At 46.1% G+C, this 14103-nt stretch overlaps 1 protein-coding gene and 1 long non-coding RNA gene across 2 annotated transcripts in view; one reads left to right on the top strand and one right to left on the bottom strand.

Moving 5' to 3' along the window:
- LOC135967032 (uncharacterized) overlaps positions 1 to 14103 on the bottom strand; it is an 87302-nt gene that overhangs the window by 4188 nt on the left and 69011 nt on the right. The window lies entirely within an intron of this gene.
- The window catches only part of TRIM44 (tripartite motif containing 44), a 198634-nt gene that overhangs the window by 170889 nt on the left and 13642 nt on the right, over positions 1 to 14103 (top strand). The gene's annotated exons all lie outside the window — the stretch shown is intronic.

Here is a 14103-nt window from a genome sequence, read left to right as displayed (position 1 = left end):
CTATTTGCCTTTTGCCAGGGTAACTTTGAACAGGGGGAAAGTCCATGAATCCATCCCTTGTTTATTTCCCTGGTTCTCAATAACTCTGGCTAGAATGCATAGTTGGGATGAATATAATTAACAGATAACAGATCCCTCATGCTGGCTCCCTGGCTTACAAGTTAAAAGTCATTTTGATAGGAGGGGCCATATGGAAACTACCCTTTGTCCTGGCCAAGATAGTAACTCAGAAGCAATACTTCATTTTAAGAGGAATTACAGAGATTACTGCTACTTTTGAGGACTTAAAGCGTACAGGGATAGTGGCTCCCATCACATTTCTATTCAATGCACTTTTTTAGCCTTTGCAAAAACCGGACACATCATGGAGGATGGTGGTAGATTACTGTCAACTTCACCAGGAGGTAGCCCCAGTGGCAGCACAGCTGTTCTGCCACTGGTGGTACCTCTGACATTTGATACATGGCTGTTGATATGGTGAATTATTGCTTTTCCTTATTCTGTAATAACAGGGAGGTCAAAAGCAGCTCTCCTTTGTATGGCAAGGAAAGCAATAGACCTCTCCGTTGTCCTTCTGTTGAGAGATGCATTGGTGCAAAAGGGGTAGGTGCCATGGGAGTCTGGGCCACCTGTTCGTGTCATTTGCTTGTGCCTTCTGTATTTGGTCAGGCCACATCTTCACTGTATGTATATGTGTGTGTGTGTGTGTGTGTGTGTGTGTGTATTTTTTTTTTACACGGAGTCTCACTGTGTCGCCAGGCTGGAGTGCAGTGGAGCAATCTTGGCTCACAGCAACCTCCACCTCCTGGGTTCAAGCAATTCTCCTGCCTCAGCCTCCCAAGTTAGCTGGGACTACAGGTGCATGCCACCACGCCCAGCTAAAATTTTTTTTTTTTTTTTTTTTTCCAGTAGAGATGGGGTTTTACCATGTTGGCCAGGATGGTCTCCATCTCCTGACCTTGTGATCCACTTGCCTCAGTCTCCTAAAGTGCTGGGATTACAGGCATGAGCCACCACACCCAGCCCTGACTGTATCATTTTTATTGTGCAATGGATTACTGCTCTATCCACCCAACCTTATGACTCATTGGATTCATAGTACTCAGATCACAGTGAACATCTGTGGTGCCATGTAGTCATTTGGTGTCCCGTGGTCAGGCATTTAGTCTCTGGCAGGGCTTGAGAGCACACCAGACTCAATGCATGGCCTTGCTGAAGAACCCTAGAGGTCCGCTACACCTCTCTTGCTGAAGTTTATTAGAACTCCTGCAGCATTATCATCTGCATGGATACCTCTAGTACTATTGGATCTGCTGGGTCATACCTCCTAAGTGGCAGGGAAACTTGTACTGCTGCTTGGACATTCTGGGGAGTCCTTTTTACCCTCTGAGCCCCACTGTCCCACTTGAAAACTGATATCCCTCTGAGCCACTCAATAGGACTTGGTTATATTCATTATCTACTAGCATTAATACAAAGTTGACCCTAACCGGAAATGGACTGTGCCATATTACAGCTTCACACAGAAGCAGGCCTAGAAATAGCGGTAGAGGGAAATCCACTCTGTGGGCAGAGCTGCTAGCAGTACGCTGCTTACTGTGTGGAAGTGTGGACCCCTTGGCAGTAGGGAATGGCTCTGCTTGTTGGTCAGGGGTCTGCAAGGAAAAAGGCAACAGTCCATGTACCACCTCCAGTGTCCCAACCCTGCAAGATGTCCCTGAGCTGGCCTTTTAGCTGAGACTTCCCCAAGTCATTTGGCCATAGTTTTCTCTTGCAAGTTGTCTCTGGGTGATGAGGTACATGGAAGACGACTTTATCTTGTGGCTTTGAGCCCAATGTGTCATACTTTTTTTTTTCCTACAGTGCTTCTGCCAGCACCACCATCTGAGGGTGGACAGAATGCCCCATCTGTTGATATGATACCCTACATTAGATTGTCACAGACCAAAGAGCACATTTTGCTACCAGCCAGGAGTGACACAATGGAATCAAAACCACAGGATATAATAGTCTGCCGTGTACCTCGTCACCCAGAGACAGCCGGCTTTATAGAAAAAGGTGTGATGGGCTGATACGGTCTCAGCCGAAAGGCTAGCTTGGGACGAATGCAAAGTTACCGCACTGGATGTGACACCCACGCTGAACTGGAACCGATACACGGTGCTGATACACATGGGTTCAGAAACCAAGTGCTGCAAGTACAGTTGTCCTCCTCACTAACACTCCCAGTGAAGACATGCAGAATTTTAGCTTCTTATTCCCACCAGCCTAGATTCTGTTGGATTAGAGGTCTTGGCACTTAGGTGGGAACACTTTCACCTAGGTACCTAGTAAGGATTCCACTTAATTGGAAGTTGCAGAACAAAATGAGCAGTGTAGGAGTAAGATGATGAATATAGATTTTGGCCATTGGACCAGCAGCAGCAGTGGGGACTGTGGCTTTGTTTGTAAACACTTTTAGATCTCTTGAGGAGATTGCAACTGGCCGTCATCTGGAAGAACTAGGCTTGTACCTCTCCTCTAAAGAAAGAAGTATGGGTGATTTTTCCCACGTGAGATCTGAATACTGCAAAAGGATCTGAGGATGTCTAAAAGCCTAAGAGGCAGTAGAGGTGGATGTACCCATTCATGTAGTCCTCCAGGTCCACTTGGTCACCCTGTACCAATGGGCCTTGGCCATGTGCCTTGCTTCCTGGTCAGTGCAACCCTAAGCATCACTCTCACTGTTGTCTTGGTTATAAAGCTGTGCCCAGAGCCACTGCCACCAGCACACACTGAGGCGTCCCTGCACACAACAGTGAGTGCCAAGAGAGCCACCTTGACAACACGCTGGCTGCACAGGCCACGTGGAGATGCTGGCTTCCCCTGTAGCCACGATAGGAGCAAAGAAATACACCTCAGGGATGCAGAGGAGACAACAGCACGTGGGATGCCACATGGCAGACTGTGCTGAGATGCAGTCTTTCCACGCCTCCTGTGTCAAGAGGCTGTGAGCATCGGAGCAATTGGCTGCTTATTAGGAAGCTGTGGCCACCCGGGAACATCTCCCTTTGTACTTCATCCTCCCCTCTGCCTCACTTCCCATTTCTTTTAAACCTCCCTGCTTCCCTGGGATTGCACTCTTCCCAGTAAACTGGCACTTACACTTTTGCCTCAGCCTGTTTTCTAGTGAGCCAGGACCAAGACACAGGGCTGATGACTGCTCTGGAGAAAGAACTGCACGAAAAGAGCTTGGGCCATCTTATTGCACCTGATAGCAAGGAAATGATGAAATATTAATGGTGTCAGGTCAAAAGGACACAAAAGCTAATCTGAAGGGGCTCCCACTGGCCAAAGATGTCACAATTTGGCATCAAAGGAAATACTGACTGCAATGGATTTAAACACCTTAAATATATGTTTAAATTATGAGTTCTTAATAATACTAAGAAAAAAATCATTGGCAGCTAGTTCACTGACTGAGTATTCTGAAAGATGATAAAGAAAAAGACATGTATATGTATTATGTCTTTTCTGTAATAATTATTTCAGGGTTACAAATAGTTGATAAGAGAAAATTCTTCTCTGTAGAAAAATTCTACCTAACAAATGCAGAAGGAATGATAGACTTGGAAAATCAGCATTTTGCAAACCCAAATGAGATAATGGATCAGGCAATGATCATCAATAAAAACTAACCCCATGAGATAAAAGTTTAATGGAGAACTTGATAATGGCAAGAGGAAGCTAACATTTCTGAACCCACAGATCATTCTCAACATTGCAGAAAGTGGGAGAAGCAGATAGTCTGTTTCTGCAAAGTGATCCAAGAGAAGACACCGCCCATGAATCTAATCAAGCCAAAATCTAACTATCAGTTTGCAGGAAATTCAGGAGACAGAGGAACAAGTTCAACAACAACTCAGTGATGCCAACAGCCAAATCCAGAATGTGAGAAATTCTTCAGAGGGACAAATGCCTCCGTTTTGTCAACACATGAATGTGATGCATGAACTTTGTTTAGCTCCTGATTATAACAGACCAACTGTTAAAAGATATTTTTGAAGCAATGGGGACATTTGAGAATAGACTAGTATGAGACGTTTTTAGGGAATTTCTGTTAATTTTATTGGGTATTGGCGTTATTGTCATTTTTAACAGTTCTTATGTATTATAGATGCATACTAAACTATTTTGGGGTGAAACAATATGGTTTCTGGGATTTGCCTTAAAATACTCCAGAAAAAAAATCAGAGAGTGATGAAACAAGAATGGAAAAATATTGGTAATTGCTGGAGTCGGGTGATGGGTACCCTTCTCCCTACTGTCTCGTGTATGCCCTGGTTCTTCCACTTTTACCCCCGGGTCCATTCTCTGCCCGTCTGTGTCTTGCTCTGAGGCCTGGGAAGCCACCTTTATTGATGGAAACACCCAGACAACTTTGTTGGCTGGTTTCTGGTGAGTTGAGCTAATAGTGGTCTCCAGAAGTAGATCCGGAGTGGGAGAAGGAACAGTCAGGGAATTATCTTCCACGTGCCCTCTCTGCCTTCCTGTGGTCTGATAGTAGCTTTGTTCCACTATAGCAGTTATATTAGTTTGCTGGGGCTGTCATAACAAAGTAGCACAGTGTGGCTTAAACAACATAAATTTATTTCTCACAATTCTGGAGACTAGAAATCCAAGATACAGGCGTGAGCAGGGTTGGTATCTTCTAAGGCCTCTCTCATTGATTTGCACATGCCATCTTCTCTCTGCTTTTTCACATGGTCCTCCCTTTGTGCATGTCTGTGCCCTAATCTCTTCTTATTAGGACACTAGTGGTTCATGCCTATAATCCCAGTACTTTGAGAAGCTGAGGCAGACGGATTGCTTGAGCCCAGAAGTTCGAGACATCCCTGGGCAACATGGTGAAACCCCATCTCTACCAAAAAAATAAACAAATAAACAAAATTAGCCAGGCATGGTGGCACACACCTGTAGTCCCAGCTACCCAGGAGGCTGAGGTGGGAGGATTTCTTTTTCTTTTTTTTTTTTTTGAGATGGAGTCTCACTCTGTCACCCAGGCTGGAGTGCAGTGGTGCGATCTCGGCTCACTGCAAGCTCTGCCTCCTGGGTTCGCTCCATTCTCCTGCCTCAGCCTCCCAAGTAGCTGGGACTACAGGTGCCCGCCACCGCACCCGGCTAATTTTTTGTATTTTTAGTAGAGACAGGGTTTCACCGTGGTCTCGATCTGCTGACCTCGTGATCCGCCCGCCTGGGCCTCCCAAAGTGCTGGAATTACAGGCGCCCGGCCAATGGGAGGATTTCTTGAGCCTGGGAGGTCATGGCTGCAGTGAGCTGAGACCACGCCACTGCACTCCAGCCTGGGCAACAGACCAAGACCTTGTCTCAAAAAAACAAAAACAAGAAAAATAAAAAAGCTGGATACCAGTAATATTTGATTAGGGCTCACCTTAATGGCTTCATTGTAATTTAATTACTGCTTTAAAGACCCAATCTTCAATTACAGTCACATTCTGAGGTACTGGCGTTAGGACTTCAATGTATGGATTTTGGGGGTTACATTGGCCATAACAGCAGTGATCAGCAAACTTTTTCTGGCAAAGCGTAAGACAGCAAATATTTTTGGCTTTGTGGGTAACACAGTCTGTCACCAGTGCTCAGATCTGCCATTGTAGCACAAAGCAGCTATAGATAATATGTAAATGAATGGACATAGCTGTCTTCCAGTAAAACTTGATCTATAAAACAGGGGGCAGACCCCTGGGCCGTAGTTCACCGGCCCCTGCTTCTGGTGATTAGCCCGTTTTCCATGTGTTCATTTCTCCCCGGTGTCTGCCCCTTCAGCAGAGGTGGTGATAGCTTCCCACTATTGCCAATCCTTGGATATCACACTTTCCCTTTTTGGTTCTGTTAACCCTGATGACGCCTTCTTTGGTCCCTTCATTCAGTTCTCCTTGGGTAAATGCCTTTTGAGTGTTTCCTCTCTTTCTGGTTTGGACACTGTCTGATATTTTATATTCAAAATTCTAAGCTTGAAATTGCCCATAAAAGAATCATAATGAGGCCAGGCACGGTGGCTAATACCTGTAATCCCAGCACTTTGGGAGGCCGAGGCGGGCAGATCACTTGAAGCCAGGAGTTCGAGACCAGCCTGGCCAACATGGCAAAACCCCATCTCTACTAAAAATACAAAAAATTATCCGGGCGTGGTGGCCATGCCTGTAATCCCAGCTACTCAGGAGGCTGAGGCATGAGAATTGCTTGAACCCAGGAGACAGAGGTTGCAGTGAGCCAAGATCGTACCACCATACTCCAGCCTGGGCAACAGAGTAAGACCTTGTCTGTCTCAAATAATAATGATAATGAAAGGAAAGGACTGATTTAGAAGGTAAACTTGATATGAGCTGCCTCTTGTCCCTGGAGAGTGCCCCAGCCAGGGAGGGGCTAAGATGGAGAGGACAACAGGTGCCCACAGGTGAGAACCAAGAGGGAGCTTGGGTAGGGAACATGTCCAGGACCTGATCTAGCCAAGAGAGGGACCAGACCACATGGGACGCCAGTCACAGGCTTCAGTGGCCCCCACCTGGGGGCCGGCTTGGACCACTCCACCTCAGCAGGCCCAGGGCAAGGAGCAGCCCAGACCAGCGACTCTACAGCTAGCCAGCAAGGATCCGAAGGCCACCACCTCCATCTGCCACCACACATGCAGGCCACAGTCCTTCTCCACACACCCGGGCACCATCTCATGGAGGGGCAGGAGGGAAAATATGAGGGACTGGGATTTTATTTTTTGTTTTACTTAAAGAGGCTAACCATGACTTCTAAAAACCTGCATCGAATTAGGTTTACAGGATTGGACTAAAAGTGTTTAATCCAGCAGCCAGGTCCTGTGTGGAAACTCAAAGTAATTATAAACAAATAAAGGAATGACATTCTCTCTGCACCCCCAAGAGAAGTGTGGGGAATTTTGAGAGTGCCTACACCGGTGTTAGCCTGGCAGCCCCACACTAGCTAGAAAAAGGAGGCCGAGCTTCAAGGGCTGAAACAGGCTCTCGGGGATTTTAGATGCAAACGTGTTCTCGGGTAAAGTCCTGAGAACCACAAAAGCTAAGGCAAGCTTCATCAAAAGATAAAGAGATGTTTCTGCCACCCACCCAACCTCAGAGTCAGTCCTCAGTTCTCACCCACAACACTCACAAGCCAGAGGGCCTGGGAACCTTGCTCAATCCCATTCCACTCCTTCTCTGCTGGCTGCTGGAGTCCCCAGGAAATGAAGCCAGGAGGCTGCCAGCCGGCCTCAGCACTCCTCCTTCCTCTTTCTTCGCTCTCCTCCTGTGCTGCTCAGGAAATTGCACACATATCCCCTGCCTTTGGTGCTGGCCAGCAGCGCAGATGTCTGCCCCATTCACCTGCCACCTGAGGCCACCGGCTAGGAAATGAGGAGGGCGAGCTCATGGGAAGGGAAAGCAAACTCAGGGTGACAGCAGAGCCACAGGGCACAGGGATGGGGAGAACCCATTTATTTAGATGAGATTGTGGGCCCCTGCCTTATTTAGGGATCCCAATCCTAGATATGCTAATAAATTGGTATCAAAAATGCCTTCATTCATCCAGAACAATCTGGAGGGGAAAGTACTCTGCTGGCTGGATAGTAAGAAGGATGCAGAAGAAATTGTTAAAAGTAACAGACATTGTTTCGATCATTCATTCAACCGGCCGTTATCAAGTGCCTGATTTGAGCGGGTGGGTGTTTTAGGCATTGGGGATAGGGTAATGAATAAGACAACAGTGTGGGAGGAAAGCAAGAAACTAATACACACGGCATGTATGTATACACATGCGTGCATGTCTACATACAAAATACATGTCTGTTATACATAGATATGTGTACATACAACACATATGTAGCACAAAGCAGGGATGAGTAATATGAAGAAAAGCGAAGCCAGGTTAGGGGGAGAGAGGGTCAGGGAGATCCCCTGAGGAGGCCCCTCCAAGGCAGAAGGGCCAGCACGTTTGGAAAAGGCCTTTCTGTTCTCCAAGGGCTCTCCTTAGGCCTTACCAGATCCTCTCCCTCAGGCCTCACATCAGTCCTATTGTCAAGTCAGGGAAACTCAGGACTAGAAAGATTAGTCAGGATTTGAATCTTTATCTCTGAGCTGCCCTTCCCCCTCCTCCGCCCCCCAAGATGGAGTCTCCCTCTATTGCCCAGGCTGGAGTGCAGTGGCACAGTCTCAGCTCACTGCAACCTCTGCCTCCTTGGTTCAAGTGATTCTCCTGCCTTCCTGAGTAGCTGGGACTACAAGCGCGTACCACCACGTCTGGCCAGTTTTTTGTTTTTGTTTTTGTTTTGTATTTTTAGTAGAAACGGGGTTTCACCACATTGGCCAGGCTGGTCTCGAACTCCTAACCTCATGATCTACCCGCCTCAGCCTCCCAAAGTGCTGGGATTACAGGCGTGAGCCACCACACCCAGCTGCCCTGACTCTTAAATACTATGAAGGCTGACCACCGTGGCTCACGCCTGTAATCCCAACACTTTGGGAGGTGGAAGTGTGTGGATCATCTGAGGTCAGGAGTTCAAGACCAGCCTAGTCAACAGGGTAAAACCCCATCTCTCCTAAAAATACAAAAATTAGCTGGGCATGGTGGTGGGCGTGTGTAATCCCGGCTACTCAGGAGGCTGAGGCAGGAGAATCGCTTGAACCCAGGAGGTGGAGGTTGCAGTGAGTCAAGATCACGCCACTTGCACTCCAGCCTGGGTGACAGAGCGAGACTTCATCTTAAAAACAAACAAACAAAAAATCTATGAAGCCCCAAGTCTTCCAGAAACTCCCGTCTCATCAGAAAGGCCCCAAACAAGGAAGCAATGAAATGAGGGGGTTGTGGGCACAGCCAGGAGAGATTCCCTGGGTTCCTGGGTCAGCTAGTGGGAGGCAGTAACAGAAGTAGAGGCCGGAGTGTGAGGACGGAGCAGCCAGGGTATTCATCCCCTTGCCCCCTCTGTCTCCTGCCTTGGTAGTAGCTCGTTCTGCTGTAGCAGCAGTCAGGACGCTTTTTCTGTCAAGGGCCAGATGGTAAATATTTCAGGCTTTGCAGACCATATGGTCTCTGTTACCACTACTCCATCCTAACTATCCCACTCACTGGGGCTTTGGGGAAATTATTTCACCCTCCCACCATGCCTCTACTTCCTCAGTTATAAAATGGGAATTGAAAGAATTCCTACTTCGGGGATTATGGAAAGTATTACATGAAATAACATCTGTAAAACGCTTGGCACAAAATAAGCATCAAGAGCTACCACTGCTGTTGTACAGCTGGCCTTCTGCTTCGTCGGGTTCCACATCCACCAATCACAGATGGAAGATATACAAAGCACCAAATAACAACAATGCAACAAAAATAGTCCAAATAAAAAACAATATAGTATAACAACTATTTATGTAGCGTTTACATTGTATGAGGTATCACAAATAATCTAGAGATGATTGAAGGTATACAAAAGGATGTGCCTAGGTCATATGCAAATACTATACCATTTTATATAAGGGACTTGAGAATTCTTGGATTTTTTTATCTGCAGGGAGGCCTAGAACCAATCCCCTGTGAATACTGAGGGACTACCGTATTTACCTCTCCCCTTGCAAATCAGCAGGTGATTAAGGGCTGGCGGGTCACCTGTTCTACCCTCACACCTGATCCCAGCTGTAAAGACCTCTCTCTCTCTGGCCTGTCTATCAGGAGAGGCCCAACTGCAGATTGACTGAGCTCAGACGGAAGCAGCCCCTTGGAGGTGAAGTCAGGCCCTTGCACCAACATTACCTTAATTTATCTTGCTGAATTTCTCACAGCAATTCTGTCCATTTGATAGAAAGGAAGACTGAGGGTATGGATGATAAGAACTGCTCAATTTATGACACCATCCTGTTCTGATGCACCATTTCCTCACGATGGGGAGGTATTCAGCTGAAAAAGTAGCAGACCAGATGAATGGTCTAGAGGTGAGAGGAAAGGCATCCGCTGCTTCTTTTTCATTCCTTCCCCAGACAGCCTTCAAACTGTCCCCAAGGTGCCACAGGCTCATGCTTCTCTTCCATGTTCCTTCCCAGCAGCGTCTATGCAGACCTCCCCCTGGCTCCATCAAAATCCATCAAGACCTACCCTCCCTGTGTTCCATACTCTCTGGGCCTCCTAATCTCACAAATACATTTGAATAATAATAAAAGCTGATTTGACAGTGGGATGAGCTCCCAGAGAGCATATACATTTTAGCAAAGTTTTAATTCCTTGAGGGGGGGGACTAGTCATGGTGGTGTTGTCAGGTACCGTGGCAGACCCTTTGAAGATATTTTCATTTGGTTGGGAAAGGAGATATGGAAGCTTTGTTCCATTTGACAGATGAAAAAATTGAAGCTCAAAGCATGTATATCTAGTAATGCCCTCCTACTTAGATCATGCTGGGATATCTGCCATGGAAATCAGAACTATAAATGCTATCACATAGATCAGGAATTTAGCACAGTAAGTATTAGTTATCTGACCTTCTCCCTTTCCAATCCTCTAACCTCAGGCTGGAGGAGATATTTAGGTAAAGCATTTAGGTAAAGTAAGGAAGGACAATGGAAGCCGGATATTAAGGAGGAAGAGTTCCAACTCGATATAGAGAAGGAGAAAGTGAAAAGGGGTTATTTACAGAGACACATTGCACATTCACCCAATCACAATTTAAAATTTGCCAAACCTAACCCATTTTCCATAAATCCATTTACTGACATCTAGAAACCCCACTGAGAAATCTATTTCTGATCTCCTTTTGAAGAGTTATTTAATTCCCAGGGAGCCTGGCCCAGTGGCAAGATATTTCCAAGAAAAGGGAGGAGAATCTAATTCTCTATTTGGTTTAATTTTGTTCTGGAACACTTATGAAGGCTCAAATCCAAGGGGAGAAAAAATACACTCCTACTTCAGGCCGCACAGCAAGGACACAAAGAGAAAGCAAAAAATTCCCTGTAAAGAGAGGTAGGCACAACATCACTCGTATTTGCACTACTTTACAAACATAATTTGCCTGAATTTGGAGGGAAGCAGGACTTCTAAGACCAAGGGCAGGTGGAGAAAATGGAACAAAATGAATATTTCCATCTTGTAAAGGTTTCAGAGGGAGTGTACTTTAACAGTGGAAGAGGAATGGATGGATGGACGGACGGACGGATGGACGGACGGATGGATGGATGGATGGATAGACGGATGGATGGACGAAAGGATATGTGGGTAGAAAGATTAGTGGGGTGGATGTATGGCTGTGTATGTTTATGGGTAGATAGGATGGATGGATGGATAGATGGATGGATGGATGGATAGATGTGTATATAAGTGTAGGTGGGGGGGTGTATGGTTGGAAAGTGGGTAGATGGAGAGATGGATGAATGGATAGGTGCATGGATAGATTAGTGGGTGGATGTATGGTTATGTATGTGGATGGAAGGAGTGTGCATGGATGAATGGACAAATGGATGGATATGTATATGGGTGGGTGAATGGATGGTTGGATGGGTGGGTAGGTGATGAATGGGAAGGTAGGAGAACCAGGTGGCTAGCTAAATCCTGCTTATGCTTGAATTTTGTTTGGCCTGCATGATGTTTTGAAAACATTTGAATTAGTTGCTTTCATTTAAAGCACAGAAAATTATACCTAAAACCTTGATTTCTGGCTTCTCTCGAAAAATCAAGGGAGCTGGCAAAACTGAGACCACATTTCTTCATGGCAACAATTAACTAGAGCTGAGTAATGACTGTCCCTTCAAACAGGACACACACGCTTCAGTCCCCCAGAGTCCCTGCGGATGCACATTGGCTCTAACACCTGTCAACTTCACTCTGTCACAGTATCTGCCTGCCCAGGAGGCATTCATTCAGGCAATAAAGGACCTAGTAAACATAGGCCCCATCCTAGTCCATTCAGGTTGCTATAACAAAATACCTTACACTAGGTAATTTGTGAATAATAGAAATGTATTGCTCACAGTCCTGGAGGCTGGGGAGTCCATGAACCAGGCACTAGCAGATCTGGTGTCTGGTGAAGGCTCATAGATACTTCATAGATGATGCCTCTTGCTACATCCTCACATGGTAGAAGGGACCTGGGAACTCCCTTCAACCTCTTTACCTAAGTGACTAATCTTATTCATGAAGGCTCTGTCTTCATGACTTAATCATCTCTTAAAGCCTGCATCTCTTAATACTATCACATTGGTAATTAAGCTTCAACATATAAATTCTGGGGGAACATATTCAGACCATAGCAGACCTTTCCGTAAGCAGACACATAGCAAGATGGAGGTTCCATGGATTACACAAGACCTCAATTCTTGCCCCTCCATATACCTCCAGAATGGAGAGCTAACCTCTTAGCAAAACACTTAAAGCCCTTCCAGATCCAAGTTCCCACATGCCTGCTAAACTCTACATTCTATGCCGCTGCAAACTCAAATATCTAAACTGGCTTTCCTGTTAGGCAGGACATGAACCAGCAGTTCTTTGCCTTTGTTTGTGTTATTTCTTCTTCCAGAAATGGGCCCTCTCACCGCTTTTGATCTGTCTGGTTAACTCTTCCTCTTTCAGCCTTAGCTCAAGTATCACCTTCTTGCTGAAGTCTTCTCTGACCACTCTCTCCAGACAGAATGAAATACTCCCTTCTCTCTGTCCCTACAACTTGGACAATTATATGAACACAGCCCCCTGTGACTGTCTCTCCCAAGAACCACAGCACCTTGCCTGATCCCCGGGGCTCAGTACTGTTCCTGGTTGGTTTTCAGACACATTTGTTGTTGCATGAGTCATTAGCTGTGCTGTACCCATCTAGCCATTGAGATATCAAGGAAATGCTTTACTGCTATGGTCAGTCAGGTTCTGCACTGCACCACTGAAGGAAGCACCATAGACATAGATCAAAATAGGAATGGAGCCCCCTAGATTGTACAGTACACCAGCAGGTTAGGTGGAGGACCTGCCCATGGCCCATCCTGGCCTTGGATGATGTGGTCCTTCCTCATAATCATATCCAGTTACAGTTGCCTGCTACTGAGTGTCACCCAGTCCAGAGGCCCTCACTGAGTGAAAGGGACATCTATTATTCTACAATTAATCTATTCAGTACAGAGCCTCATCTTCTTCCTTATAATCTTTGTCTCCCTCTGTCTTTTGATGCTAGGCCTTAGTTCCTGACAGCCCCTATGAAGGTATCTATAAGTTCTTTTCAACTCAGATTCCAGGGGTGGAACTTACCAAACTATTTTCCATGCTACATGTCCCTCCTGCCTTCCTTCTTACCTGCTCCTGAAGCTGGAAGCCATGCCCCTCCCATCCTCGGCTCATTCCTTCTTTCTAGGAGTTGGACCAACAGTTGGTGATCTGCACTAATCAGGTTGTCCAGGTTAAAGGACCTCCTCTTCACTACTCTTTGTAAAAGATCCTGTGTTTATTTTGTTTGTTTGTTTTGTTTTGTTTTCTCTGAAGCCTGTATTATTTGAAGTATTTCCTCATACTCTACCCCCAAGCTAGGTAAGACTATCCTGGCAGCCAATCTGTTATTGACCTAGAGTCCTCTGGGTCACCTGACCTTTCCTGGCTGTCTTCAGGTGAGGACAGTGATTGCTCTGCACTTGTTCATCTCCACCCCACCCCACCTCCATTTCTTGAATTGTCATATGATCTACAGCCTAAGAATATGCCCAAGGGTGCCAGGGAAGTGGGCCTAACCTACCTTCCAAAGGTTCCCCATGCTGCCCTGAGTGAAGCCCTTGTGAATCAGAGGGGCAGGGGGCTTGGAGCTTAGAAAAGGATTAGACAATATGAGGAAGTCCAGTTTTCCAGTGGAGATGGGCTGCTTTGTAAGTGCTGATACTTACAAAATAAGTTTGCAACTCTCCGTGGAGTTTGCCATTTTTTCCAACATGGGGAGGATCTGTATCTGTACTTCCTTTCCCATCGTGCCTAGAACAGGGTGGATTACTATATGTCGACGGCTGATGCATAGGTCTCATATGGCCATCACTGCTCTTAACCTCTCCCTCTGGTAGCGGTAACTACTGCAATGAGTTACTCCTCCATTTCATTTGA

The sequence above is a fragment of the Macaca fascicularis genome, chromosome 14 (assembly GCF_037993035.2).
Source record: "Macaca fascicularis isolate 582-1 chromosome 14, T2T-MFA8v1.1".
Lineage (NCBI taxonomy): Eukaryota > Metazoa > Chordata > Mammalia > Primates > Cercopithecidae > Macaca > Macaca fascicularis.
This window is presented reverse-complemented; position numbering and strand designations above follow the sequence as displayed.